At 34.8% G+C, this 15,194-nt stretch overlaps 1 protein-coding gene across 4 annotated transcripts in view; it reads left to right on the top strand.

Moving 5' to 3' along the window:
* The window catches only part of HNF4G (hepatocyte nuclear factor 4 gamma), a 258,745-nt gene that overhangs the window by 144,795 nt on the left and 98,756 nt on the right, over positions 1-15,194 (top strand). The window contains exon 2 of one of the 4 annotated variants that reach the window (XM_047727300.1): positions 5,912-5,960. The exons of the other annotated variants lie outside the window; for them this stretch is intronic. The gene's annotated coding sequence lies outside the window, so the exon portion shown is untranslated. The remainder of the gene's footprint in view (positions 1-5,911; positions 5,961-15,194) is intronic. 4 annotated transcript variants of the gene reach the window in all.

Raw genomic sequence — 15,194 nt, 5'->3', positions numbered from 1 at the left:
GAAGTGACGCATTAAACAGATAATTTCAGAGTTTCTCAGGTAGAATCCTGACAGCTCAGCTTGCAATAAAACCACCCCGATTCATCCTCACAAACACTTTTGTTTTACTAACAATATAATTGAAAATCACAGTGTTTGGAGCAGTGTGCTCACTCCAGTGGTCTTTTGTAAAATTGTGGAAGATTGATTGCATTATGTCTTTAGCCATCTTGTAATAAATATCTTAGGAACAGTAGGTCATTGATTTAGAGAAAATTATCAGTCTTGGTATGGGGTGGTATGTGTAAAGCATTTAAGACAGAGGGAATTAGACAGTAGATTGAGCTACTACTGAGTGACCCTTGACAAGTTACTTAACTTGTTTGTGCTTTAGTTTGCCTGTCTCTCATCTAGAGGAATGTTACCTACTTTCATAGGGCTCCTGAAAAACTTAAAATTGGAGAACAACAGTAGAAGAAACCACCCAACATCATTTTCTAGTACTTGGCAGTTACTAAATGAATGGAAATACCGTTTCTTTTCATCTCCATGATTTTTTATTTTCTCTTATGATCCTGGAAGTTGATATTTAAAACAGACAAACAAACAAAACAAAACAAAAAACCCTCAATCTTTTGCTTAAACCATAAGCCAGGAGTTGTTCTTCTTTTCTGCCTTTTCCTTACATACCCGGTTTAATTTGTCAGTGAATTAGAGATCTACCAATATTACTTCCAAATGAGCCTTGCAGTTTCCATATCCTCTTCCCTCTCTGCTGCTGTGTCATCCAAGGCATAGTAATTGCACACCGGGACAACTCCAGCTGCCCATTAACTGTTTTTTCAGTTTCCATAGTGTTCCCTTCTATGGTGATCTTAAAACATAAATAAGAACCTATCACCCCCTGTCTGAATCCATCCAGTTGGTTGCCCATTGTGCCAGGAATAAAGGCCAGACCCTTTGTTGCAGCCTCTGAGGCATTTGATGTTCTGGCTTCCCCTGGTCACTCTCTTACCTATTGTCACATTCATGTTTTCTCAGTTCTCAAAAAAAAAAGCCAAGTTATTTTTCACAACTTTGCCCTTTTCATTCAAAACTCCTTCCAAACTCACCCCAGCCTCCCACACATAAACATGACCTGAATATCTTCATCCTTTCCTTCTCGGTTTAAATGTCACCTCCACAGAGAGGGTTCTAGGCATTTCCTCTGATTTGTGTGTTCTTCTGTAGTTATAGTTATTGTTATTTTTGTTTGGAGATAATCATGTCAGCCCAGCTGGCTGAGATGTCTCAGCAAGCAGAAACTTGAGTGGACATTGTAAAGAGGGATAAAACAAAGGCCAGGAGAGCAAGAGAAGAAAGGAAATGCTAAATATTTAATAAAGTAAAAAAGGTCTGACACATTCTTTAATCTTGAAAATTTCTTTAATAACTTGAAACTTTATAATTCATGACATAATTTTTTTGTTTGGATTAAGATATGATTATTAGTAACTGCTGGTTGAAACAAGGGAAAATAATTGTCATTATCTAGTTTATTTAACCCAGTATGTAAAAAATGCAATCATTTCCATGTGACTCAATATAAACATAAAAATTGTTAAGGATATAGTTTACATTGTTTTTCTTATTAAGCCTTCAAAATCTGGTACATTTTTATGTTTACAGCACATTTCAGTTTCCACTCGTCCCAGTTCAAGTGCTCAGTAGCCACATGTGGCCAGTGGCTATCGTGTTGTTCAGTGAGGATCCAATGGTGATTCAAATGAGATTCAGTATACCACTCTTTCAACGTCTGAGATGATTTTTGATTTAATTTTGGGACAATTTAACTTTAATTTTTTTTCAGATTCGATATGTTAGATTTCTGTTTTCAAAGACTTTTTAATCAATTTGTGGAAAAATATTTTCTGACATTTATGAAAAAGAAAAACCTATCATTTCTGTCTTAATTATGTTTGAAGATAAATAGAGTTAACAAGGGTTAGTTTACACCAGAGAGTTAATGGCACTGCTAGACTTTCCGCTCCTTGGAAGATTTAGTTGCGAGGTGGTTTATATGGAATGGCATTTACAAGTGATTCTTAAAATTGAGTGGGCATCAGAATCACCTGAGAGTTCATAACCCTGCAGATTTTGGGGGCCACCAGAGATTCTGACTCTTGCTTAGAGATGAGAATCTGCATTTCCAGTATGCTTCCAGGTGTTGCCACTGCAGCTGATGAGGACGGTTACGGGGCCAGATCATTCATCTCCACGCCTGTCAGGATTGTCCTGAGCAGCACCTTTCATTTCTTCCTGTGCTTGATGATGAAGACCTTAGAAACCACTACTTTTGTGTGTGTGTGTGTGTGTGTGTGTGTGTGTGTGTGTGTGTGTGTGTTCGTTTTGTTGGGGGGTGGTGATGATAGATTGAGGACATTAACTGTCCATTCATACCATTCATATGGAGAATAGAGGAGCAAAAGAACCATAAAAGGGGAAGAAAGAGAGAAACATATAACAAATTACAGAACAGGAAATTGTTGAAGAAATGCCACCGAGATGGGGGGGTGGGCGTGTGCAGTACAAGCTCCCTCATGACAGTGTCTTATGTTCTGTCATTTTTGCTTTGAGGGGTGGGGAAAGCAGTCTGTATTCTAGGTCTAGATGATAGACTTTTATTGAAGCAATAATAGCTCTGTTGAATACTCAACCACGAGCCTAATACGTCCAGGCTGTAATTTATCTGTTTCTCTAGCCATTTAATAACACTACATTCCAGATTTTAAAATTAGCTGTGAGGCTCACATGGAAACAAGTACTATTGTTTATATGTTTATATATTGCTTATGTACCTACTATATCATGTTGAATTTCTACAAAGCTGCCATTGTGTGAATCAGGCCTCTGCGAATACTAGATAAAATTAATATTAAATTTCTGAGTAATAAGAAAAATCATTACCAAACTAAATATAACTGATAAAGTGGTGAGCTTGAAAATTTTTAAAGGCTAAATTTAGAAAAAAATCAAATGAAGTTAATCTTTATTTCTTCTGCAAGCTTTAATCTTCCTGTTGTATTATCTAATATTAATTGAGTACTTATTATTGGCAGGCATTGTTCTAAATGTTTCACCAGCCTTAACTCATTTAGTAATGAGGATAACAACGCAATGATTCCGTTATTATTGTTCTTGTTTTTAGAGGGACATTATACAGCTAGTTAATAGCAGAGATGGTATTCTGAAACACTTACCTGCTTAAACTCTTACCTGATACTCAGCTGGCTTAGTTTGTTCCTTGAAGTCAGGATTCTCTCTTCCTTGGTTTTCTTTTTTTTTTTTTTTAAAGATTTTATTTATTTATTTGACAGACAGAGATCACAAGTAGGTAGAGAGGCAGGCAGAGAGAGAGAGAGGAGGAAGCAGGCTCCCTGCTGAGCAGAGAGCCCGATGCGGGACTCGATCCCAGGACTCTGAGATCATGACCTGAGCCGAAGGCAACGGCTTAACCCACTGAGCCACCCAGGCGCCCTCTTCCTTGGTTTTCTGTTCTACAAATCTATACCCAACTACACAGCCATTTGAATTTTTTGCTTAGAATTTTTTCCTTTTGCATAATTTAGTACTTTTGCTTCCCTCTATGTCTTCTCTATGTCATTTACTTTATCTGAAGTGTAATCCCCTTTTGGTAACATTTTACATTAATTAGTTCTTGAAATATTGAATATATTTATACATGTTCTTACTGTTATTAGAGGAGAATTATAACAGCTTCAGAGAATTTTTTAAAATGAAAATTGAATCTTCCATTATTCAGCACACACAAGTTTCTTTTTTGTACATTTCTACCTAGTCTTTTATATAAGTGTGTTTATGGGCATGCATTCGTTTTATAGTTATTCACCATGAGTAATTTGTATTTGGATTTTTTTTCACTGATTTTTTAAATTAAGTTTTTTTTCTTAAATTAATTTGAAATAATTTTTCCTAAATTAAATTGAAATAACACAATCACCTGTTTGCCTATTGTTGTATAGGTTGATTTTAATTTTTTTTCCTATTCATAATTTTGTAATGCATGTTTGTACATGAACACAGCTTTTTAAAACAGATTGATTTTTTTTCCTTACTACTAACTCAGTAAGTCAATAAGTCAGCCTTCTTTAGCTTTTGACACATATTGTTGTATTGCTTTTGCTTTTAACTGAGGATTTTTTTATAGAGTTTTAACTGTTCTTAAGCATACACTCAAAGGTTTACATATGTAAAATGTAACCATTGACACCCAGAGTATTTCCAGTTCCCTAAAAAAATATGATTATGCTCTTACTTACACACAGGTTAAATTTGCCTATTAACTGTGTTGCTGTATATATTAGTAGCTAATTCTTTTTCATTGTTCTGCATTATGCCATTGAATGTATAAACAGCAGTGAATTTACTCAGTCTACTGTCCATGGACATTTGGGTTGTTTCCAGTTTGGGGCTATTACAAATAAAGCTGCCTTGAACATACTTTGCATGTCTTTTGTTGGACCTGAGCCCTCATTTCTAATGGATATATTCTCAAGAACAGAATTACTGGATCATAGAGGATACATATGTTTAGCTAATATTAATTTTTTATGGTTTAAAATCAATTTAAAATACCAGTACAAATATTTCTGTATTATATATTGGTAAGAAAATTATACTCATCATACAAAAGCGGAGAGAATAAATAGTTTAGGAAAGCAGTAACAAAGTTGTATTTAGAAACTGTGTTTTGTTCATGGCAAAACTTAGCAAGTTACATCTGCCTTAGATGATTCCCTTTCTTTCTGTATACATCTATCATACATGGAACTATATTAGCCCACATAAATGCATTCCTAAACCGTTAAACTTTTCTTACAACAATAGTGATAGTGATAACTATTTTTTAAATCGAGATGTAATTGGCATACAACTATTATAACTGCTTTGGCTACAGACACCTTTCACTTCTACTTCTCATGGAATTTGCTCATGTGTATCACCTCCCATTTAGTAAGTACTGAACACACACTACCAACTGACAGGTAGGTATTTATGTATGTTAATGAGCCTCATGGAACCATACCTTTGCACTGTGTTTAAGATAGAGTTCATGTAAATAATTTAGGTAAGCACAGCACATGCAAATACCACCACACAAATCCTGAGCTTACTGTGTATTAGTGAATATGATTTTGAAAACATGCTTTTTATTTAAGTAAGGTTATGAAAACAATGAGTTTTAAAGAATTTAAACTATTTTTATAAATTAGATCTGCTGCTCATATTATGATAAAAATTTCCCTGAATAAATTGGATGATTTTTTTATATCCTCTCTTATACCTCTCAACCAGGAAGTAAGCACAAAAAATTCCTTTGACACTGGCTTTCCTGCATAGTCATTAAGCAGCTTTTATATTTGTCAGGGTGTGTTGGCAATAAATATCTTCTCTCTGGGACACCCAAATTATAGCCCGGTGTTGAAGCTTAATTATATAATTGAACTGCAGACCAGACAATGTTTCCATTATTGCAATTCTTATTTATTGGAAGATAAAAGGGTGTAAAGTGAAAAGAGTAGTTGGGAAGTGATAATGATGGACTAAGTACTATGAAACTCCCTGCCACTGATCAAACTATGTTAATGTTTATTTTAGTCCTCAGAAGTAATAGTGACCTGTTAAAACTCCATCACGTAAAGCCATTTCCAGGCTTGTGGGTCGTGATGAGGTGGGAGAGAAATAGAATGATTTATTTTAAAAGCAAGACAAACATCAGATTTAAACATTTTAAATTTGTATGTTCCTTTCCATATGGTTATGTAAGTGACTTTACTTTTGGGGGAAAAAAAAAAGTTGGGATGGAACGTTTAAAGATACTGCTATTACATTGGAAGTAAAGCAATAAGACATGATTTTTTTTTTTTTTAAGGACAGTTTTACCAACAAATGACAACGTACCCCATACTGGCTCTTCACAGGTATGTTTTCACTCATGATCTCACTCTGGTTCTTGGTATCTGAATGAACCTGATCTTCTGAAGACCATGAGTGGGGTGTGGTGTTAAGCATCTAACAAGCATCCAGACTTTAACTGTTGGAATAACTATTAAAAAAAAAATAAGAATACTCTGGTATCTACTATAGTATCTGACACATAATGAGTGTCTCAGTAAATATTTGTTGAATAAATGACTATATTAATGAAATAGGTAAAAATTTTCAAAAGCATATCCTTTGATTTAGATAACAGGTATATTAAAAATGTAGAAAATGAAGAAAACTTGTATAGTACTTCAGTAAATACATATGTATAACAAAAAATATAATTCACAATTTATGAATTCAGCTGATCTCTGAAGGTTTGTGTAGCACGTCAAGCAGCAGTTCTTTTCCTAGCTGTATACCCTAGCCGAGCACTTGCACATACGTGTGAGGAGTCAGGTGCTGCAATACCTGATGAAGAAATCAACAGACTATCCCAGGGTCTGTCACTAGAATAAAAGTAAGACGTTGCTTTCCACTCATTCAGTAGGACGTTATATGGGTGTACGAATGAATGAACCTGAGGTACATCATCAACATGGTTGAATCTCAGACACATACCATTGAGTGAAACAAGCATATTAGAGAAGGACATGTTGAGTATGATTTCTTCTATATGTTTTCAAAATCTAAAACAAAAGTGTTTAGAAAATCTAAACATTTTTGTACATAATACATAAATATGAATGTACTTAATTATATTCTGTGAAGGAAAGAGTGGGAATATTGATCAAAACTTCATGTTAATGGTTAATTATTTGGTCATATACCTGGCAGGTGGATGTATGACTGTAGAAAGGCACAAATGAGGCTTCCGCAGGCTGTCAATGTGCTCTTTCTTTACTTGGGTAATGTTATTCAGTGTTTCATTTATTATTAATATTTAACCTGTACAAGTACATTATATGCATGCTTCCTTTTCTGATATATTTTACAATTTAACGAAATAAACTGCTTCTTAGGGGCATGAGTATGTTAGGTAATATCCTTGTATTCATGGAGCTTTCAGCTAGAGTAAAGGTAGACATTAATTCAATAATTGCAATTACTCTAGTTTTATTGAATAAGAAGTACATGGTGCCATAAGGCTTTGCAATAGGTGATATGATCTAATCAAGGAAGTGCAGAAGGAGTTTCAGTGAGAAAGTGAGAATTGAGCTAATATCTAAATAATGAGTGGACACTAACTTGGAAAAGAAGGAAGAAAGGTAAGAGTATTTGTTGTAGGGAAACTGATCTAGGCTTTGTGGTGCAGGAAGGAGCACTGTGAATGAAGAAAAGAAAGAAGGACAATGTATTGGTGCAAAGAGAGGAACAAGTATTGGGAAGAATATTATTCGAGAGGTAGGTGGGATCACAATGTGGATCTGATAGTTAATATTAAGACTTTTGTCTTTTCCCAGAATGATGAGAAGCTGTAGAGATGTTTGAAGTAGGGAGATGATGTGAACAGATTTACATTTTGAATATATCACTCTGGCTGCAGCTGGGTAGGGGCAAAGGTAGGGGCAAATGGGGAGACCGGCTGAGCGACCAATTTAGTAGTCCAGGTAATACATTATGAAAGCTTGGATGAAGGTACTGGTAGAGGGGATGAGAAGATATAGATTGATTTAGAAGACTTTTGAGGACAAAATGTAGGGTATTTGGTAATGAAGTGGATTTGGAGAGAGAGTAAGAGATACCTCAAGAATGGTTTCTAAGTTTCTAGCTTGCATAAATGAATGGTTGGTGGTACTCTTTAACTGAGAGAGGGAATAGAGGAAGAAGACCATCAGTTAAAGGGACTCTACTTGGCTCATATTTGTACAAATTAAATGTGGGTATATTAGACCTCTGAGCACAGATACTGATCTAATTTAGGCCTTCTTTCAAAAGTGTGTTTCTATACGGTTTGCGTTATGTCTTGAACTGAATATTCCATATGGTATAAGACCCAATTTTTTCTCCCTCCTTTTTTAGAGTACAGACAGACATGAATATAAAGGAAGTCTTTTTTGTCTCTTTCTCTCTGCATTTCAATTTCTAGTCATCACCTCTTCTTTCTACTATAGGAATCTCTGACTCACCCTTTAACATATTAGAGGATTATCGATTCTTTGCTGCTCACCATGGTTAAAATAATATCCTTTCTCAATAATGAAGCAAGTGGTGTCTAATGTTAGGCTTGTTTGAGAATTTGTGAAGATCTTAACATTTCGTATAGGTGTAATGATTGAAGAGTAGCTCTGTGCTGTCTGTCCCCTTTGAATAGGGAAGGCATTTAGGGCCTTCCTGAGTCTAAGACATATGGCTAGAATCCTAACGTTTCATTGTTTTCTTCAAATGAGAAATATAGTCATTCTTCCCTTTAATATCTGATAGTACGGTGGACTGTGTAACTAGAGAAATCTTCTCATTAGTAAAAACCAAAAATACCAACAGAATATAGTTTTTGAGAAATCTATTTTTTAAATTTTTTTGAGATTTTATTTATTTGACAGAGAGAGAGAGAGAGAGAGAGAGAGATCACAAGTAGGCAGGGAAGCAGGCTCCCCACTGAGCAGAGAGCCCAATGTGGGGCTCGATCCCAAGATCCTGAGATCATGACCTGAGCCAAAGGCAGGCTTAACCCACTGAGCCACCCAGATGCCCCCAAAAATCTATTTTTAAAAAAGATTATTTAATTGTATAGCTCAGTTGGTGGGAAAGTAAAGGGAATTTTAAGAGTACATGAATACCACGAAATCTCAAATCAAGAGAAGTTAGCAAGCACTGAAACAGATGTTCTTTCTGTGATATTTGGCAGTTCTTCATGGTATACAGTTTAGGATTTGAGAACATTTTTGATAAACATAAAATAGCTTTGGCAGGCAAAAATTGGTTAGATTGTATTGGAAAACCCTCTGTATAATTAGGATCTCTGGAAGGAAACTCTTACTGTGAGTTCAATTAAACAAGCAGAACAGACACGAAGGAGGTGAGGGAGAGAGGATGCATATGCTCTTGATGGAGAATAGGAATAGTTACTTTTCTTGGTCTTGGTTCTGCGTGCAGTGTAAGCATAGGAAAGTTTTACCTAAAGAAAATTCCTAACTTCACCCTCATGTAATTCAAATTCACATTGAAAAATAAATTTCAGTTTTAAGGTTGATAATTTCCCCAAGTACTTTGCAGAAGCAAGCAAAAATCCCACAAAAAGAAAAGCTCTTTAAGTCAAGGTCTTAAATAATTCTTATAGATAAAATTTCAAAGGGCATGAGATCGTATTAAAAATCAGCACTAAATAAGGTAGAACAAAGCATAAATTTATTCAGAAGATAAACACGAAGAAACAAATTCAAAAAGATTGTAGCTACTGGAACTTTCACTTATAAAATATAAATTAATTATATTTAATATGTTTAAAAATAATATAGTTTATCTAAAATATAGCCAAAGACACAGACTAAAAGCAAGCATACATTTGAAAAAAAGAACCAAACAGTAGTTTGAGAGATTAAAAAAAAAAATAGCAAATGTAGTTGAAATTCATTTTATGGATTATGTAACAGAGGAAACACAGCTGAAATGGGAATTTTTTCAAATAAAAGATCTAAAGAAAATACAAAGAATATAGAATAGAGAGACAGCTAGGAAATATGAAAGAGACTTTAAGAGATGTGGAAGATAAAAAGATAAAATGTCACATATATCTAATTGGACAGCCAGATGGAGGGAAGAGAGAAAATAGGGGTAACACAATATTCAAAGTGATGATGCCTGAAACAGATTTTGAATTGATGAAAGACATTGATCTTTATTTCACAAAGCAAAACAAATCTCAAGCCAATAATATAGCATAGTAAAATCAAAAGAACACTTTTTTTTTAAAGATTTTATTTATTTATTTGACAGACAGAGATCACAAGTAGGCAGAGAGGCAGGCAGAGAGAGAGGTGGAAGCAGGCTCCCTGCTGAGCAGACAGCCTGATTTGGGGCTCAATCCCAGGACCCCGAGATCATGACCTGGGCCGAAGGCAGAGGCTTTCACCCACTGAGCCACCCAGGCGCTCCGGTAGAACACTTTAATGTAGTATAGCAAAATCACTGAACATTGATCAAGATGAAGAAAGACAAAAAAAAAAAAAAAGTTAACAAAGAACAGAAGGTAGAAGTAGATGGTAGAGACAAATCCAAACACAGCAGTGATCATTATAAATAGGGATGGATTAAAAGTTCCAGTTAAAAGAGATTATTGGGCAGAAAACAGAACAAAACAAATCCCAGTTCTGTTATTAATAGAAAAGCTCCTAAACTGAAAAATAAAGAAAATGTTGGAAGTAAAAATTGGGAAAGATATGCCAAATAATTGACAACCAACAAAATTTTAAAAAGTTTATTTTTAAAATAGAAGGTAAAGAAAAATCTAAAAAATGTTCCATGTGGTAGCCAGCCTCTGAGACGTTTCCCTAGTGATCCTTGCTTCCTGGTAGTCATGGATTTTTTGAGTCTCTTATTCCAATGAATAGGCATCATCTATATAACCAATAAGTTATTCCAGAAATGATAATGTGAGAGAGAGGGAGGGAGGTGAGGTGGAAGGGAATGGAAAGAAAGTTATTAAGCTTTGAGAGGAAATAAATTTTGATTTGTTATAAAGGTGACGTGATTTCCCATTAGGAAAAAGATCTACAAATTATTAGATTGTTTTAAAGATTTATTTTTTAAGAGAGAGAATGAACGAGAAGGGGAGGGTGAGAGGTAGAGGAAGAGAAAGAGAATTTCAGGCAGACTCCCTGCTGAGTGAGGAGCCTGTTGCAAGTCTGTGCCCTCAGTCTAATGACCCCCAAGATCATGACCCAACTGAGCCACTCAGGTGCCCCAACAAAATTCAAGTACAATTCCATATATTAATAATATTTAGTTAATTTAGTAATATTTAGTTAATATTTTAACTTGGAAAATGTTCTATTTTAATAGCAGCATGAATTATAAGGTATCTAAGAATAATGAAAATCATGCAAATTTTTTATGGAAATTATAAAATTGTATTGAAAAACATTAAAATACATCCAAATAAATGGAGACTCACACTGTAGATAAGAAGACGCTATTTTTAAAATGAACATTTTCCTCCAATTGTTGCATGATTTAATGCAACTCCTATCAAGTCTCAACAAGACTTTTCATTAAGCTGACTACCTCATTTTAACATTCATACGGTAGCTCAGAAGGACAAGAACTGCTAATTCACTACTGAAAAAGTAGTACAAGGAAGCACCTCTTAGCCTATCAGATACCAAGATCTATTTTAAACCTATTATAATTATTACAGTGTGCTAGTTTAGGAATAGAGTGCTGGAACAGAGTGCTTAGCTCATGAGCAACCCACACGTACATGGGAACTTGTTCCCTTAGCATTGCAAATCCGTAGAGGGAGCCTAGTCTTCTGGCAGAATATGGAGGGAAAATTAGCAATTAATATGGAAAAGATAAAACTAGACCCCACCTCACACTTCACATAAAAATCAATTCCAGTTGGCTTAATAACTTAAATTTGAAAGGGGACATAATAGAATGTTTTCAATCTCTTCCAATGAATGGATTACGTTTAAAAAGAAGCACAACTCTAGAGATAGTTTGATAAATTTCACTTCATTCAGATTCATTCCTCCATCATTCCTCCTTCCTTCATTCCTCCATCAAAAGGCACTGGGAGAGTAGTGACATGACAGTTCTAAAGCTGAAATAAAATGTTTGCATTGCCCATGATCAGCAGAATTTAGAATCTAAAATATGAAAACTTGGTAAGCTAATAAGAACAAGACAAGCAACCAATGAAAAGTGGGGATAAGATGTAGTCATTTCATTGAAAAGAAATCAAAATAAGCAATACAAATTTGTAAATATTCTGACACTAACCTCTATCACTGGAAAGGCAAATTTAAACTGCTGTGAGTGTTATATCTCACTTTATATCCAGGATTAAATGGCAATATCAGCATTACTGAGCAACTAGAACTGGCAGATGCTGTAGATGTACCATGCTTCAGAAAACTGTGTGGAATTAATTGGTAAAATTCACCAAGAACTGTGAGCCAGCTGCTCCACTGCTGAGTGTACCTCGGACCAGGGCTTCTCGAATGATCCAGGACAAAGGAATCCTAGTTTTGAAATTTTCCTCTTTTCCTCCTTCCCACTCTTTGTTTCCTTTTCTCCCTGTCCCCTCTCTTCTCGTCCCCTTCTCTCTTTCTCCTCCCTTATAGTTATGATGCTCATTTGAAATACAATTTAACTGCATTTGTTTCACCTTGCTTTCAGGGGTTTTGTGTTTGGTTTTTGTTTTTCTGCTTCGTGTTTTTAATTATTTTATTTTTCTAATATGAATTCTATGCTTTCAAAAGTAAAAATTATATATAAAAAGAGATTCCTTACAGAAGCCATGCCCCCTCCTGTATTCCTTCCACTCTATATACCTCTCATGTAAACCAAATTCACTGGAATTTTTTCTTTTTCTTTTTCTTTCTTTCTTTTTTTTTTTTTTTTTTTGCTGTGTTTAGAATATATATCAGTTTATTTTCCCTTCTTTCACAAATGGGGTTATTATATATGCTTTCTGCATTTTGACTCTCCCCCCAGCCCCCATGACATTCTCTTGAGATTTTCTTTCATTTCTCAAAGACCTTCCTCATTCTTTTTTTTACATAATTCTCCATTGTGTGAATACATCACATTATATTCAGCCAACATCTTAGGTTGAACACAGAGGTAGTTTTAATATTTTAGTTTCCATTTATTTGGAATCACTTCTTTTGTCTTTATTTTGCTTATGGGTACTACTACATTCTTGAAGGTATGTTTTGTCTTAACAAAAAATCAGTTGAAGCTTACATTGCTATCAATAAATTAGGCATTAAAATAAATTACACAAATTTTACTTCTCTAATTTAGCTATAATGTTAAATGATAAATTTTAAAAACAGGCTTATTGGGGCACCTGGGTGACTCAGTTGTTGGGCATCTGCTTTCAACTCAGGTCATGATCCCAGGGTCCTGGGATGGAGCCCTGCATCAGGCTTCTTGCTCATCGGGAAGCCTGCTTCTCCCTCTCCCACTCCCCTTGCTTGTGCTCCCTCCCTTGCTGTCTCTCTTTTCGTCAAATACATGGATAAAATCTTTAAAAGAAGTACTAGTGCAATGAGGCTTGCCTTCGCTTGCTTCTGGGAACTCTCAGACCACCATGGGAAGAAGGCCTGACCTCCTGAACTACTAGAGGTCACATGAGAAGAGAAGAAGGCTCAGCCATCCCAGCCGAGGTCCTAGACAAGAGCACGAGACCAGTGTAGATCCTCCAGACTCAGCTGAATCATGTCAGAGCTGCCCCCCCCGCCCCAAGAAGTCTAAGACATAATAATTATTTTAAACCACTAAGTTCTGAAGTAGCTTATTATACAGTGAACTTCAATTTACTAATACTTATTAGCAAAACCCCACATGCATTTTGCTTGGTAATCTGGCTACCAAAGATACCTTCCTATAATGGATAGTTGTAAACTGTGTCTTAGTCATCCAGTTCCGGCCAGTGGGGTATAAACAGGAATTACTGATTGACATTTAAAGAGTGAAGCAGTTTTAAAGGGAGGTGATTTTGATAGTCTGAGTGATCCTTTGGCTCTTTGCTCTTCCTTCTCTGTCAAATAAATAAAAATAAAATCTTAAAAAAAAACAGGCTTATTTACAAATGAAAAGAATGTACAGATATTTATAAAATGTATATGTATTTAAATTTTTTCCAACTTTCATACATTTTTGGATTACAGTTGCTAACCTGTAAATATCTTTAAAATATCACGATTGTAACTACACATAACTCGTATGTGGTTTTTTGCCGTAGTGTGACTTACATGAGTTCAAACCATCAGACTGGTGAAGCCCGACTAAATGAGATGAGTTGACTGATTCTAGCTCAGATATTACAACAAAATCCAGTTACTATTAAAGCCTCTAAATGCTTACCCCCATTTCTGTATTTATCCTGTCATGGACTTTAAAACAAACAATTCATGGACTGGCTTGAGTCCACAAACCACGTGTTGATATGTGCACTGGAAACATATACTAGAATATTTATGGCAGCACTGTTTGTAAAAGTAAATATTGGAAATACCCCAAATGTCTGTCAATAGTGGAATGGATAAATGCATTGAGCTATGTTTTCATGGTAATGTATTATAAAACAGAGAAAATAAATCACTCCTCTATCAACTTAAATCTCATAAACACAAAGTTCAGTTAAAAAATAAAATCAAAGAAAAATATATTATAGTAATATTTTCATTTATATAAAGACCCAAACAGAAATAACTAACACATTGTTATTAATTTACAGATATGTGGTAAGACTCAAAGTACTGTAAGGAATTATTAGCATAGGATAGTAATTAACTCTAGGAGTGGAATTCAATCAAGGAATGGTATCCAGGGGTCTTCAAAGTGACAGTGCATGTTCTACTTCATAAACTAAGTACTGGGCATATGGATATTTGTTTCATTATTAGTAAATTGAGCAGATACTAGATGTTGTTTTGTACATATCAGAGGTTTCAAAATACTAAAATTATAAATATGTAAGACTAAAAATAGGACTTTTTGAAAAAGACTTGCAAAGAGATCTAAATAAATAGGAAGATATTCCTGTATGGAAAGTCTCAGAATTATAAAGCTTCTAGTTCACATGAATTCTATACATTTGTTCCAATTCCAATCAGAAAAATGAAGAAAATAAAATTCAATAATTAATATCCGTATCTTAATGTCTCTGAAGGAGAGGAGGTCATCATTGCATACTGAGTTCAGTATAAGGATTTGATCATGACAACACAAAAATTTGGTTTTTAAGGTGTTCTGGGATAAAATATATAATAAGATGCCTGCATTCAGTGAGTTCGCCAGGACCATTGTAGAATTAATACTAGGATCATTGGAAATCATGACAGAGAGCAGGGGTGCTGAATCTCAGGCTCTCCTACTTATTGACCTCATGATTTTAACTGCATCATACAATTTTCTAGTATCTAAAATGGAAATACCAATAGTGTTAGTAACTAAAATAAAAATTACACTTCTTAGCCTTACTGTAATGAAGAACTCTATGACATTAGATTATTTTCAGGTTTACTTTGGAAATGAGAGCGTATGGTATATACATG

The sequence above is a fragment of the Lutra lutra genome, chromosome 4 (genome assembly GCF_902655055.1).
Source record: "Lutra lutra chromosome 4, mLutLut1.2, whole genome shotgun sequence".
In the NCBI taxonomy this organism is placed as follows: domain Eukaryota; kingdom Metazoa; phylum Chordata; class Mammalia; order Carnivora; family Mustelidae; genus Lutra; species Lutra lutra.
This window is presented reverse-complemented; position numbering and strand designations above follow the sequence as displayed.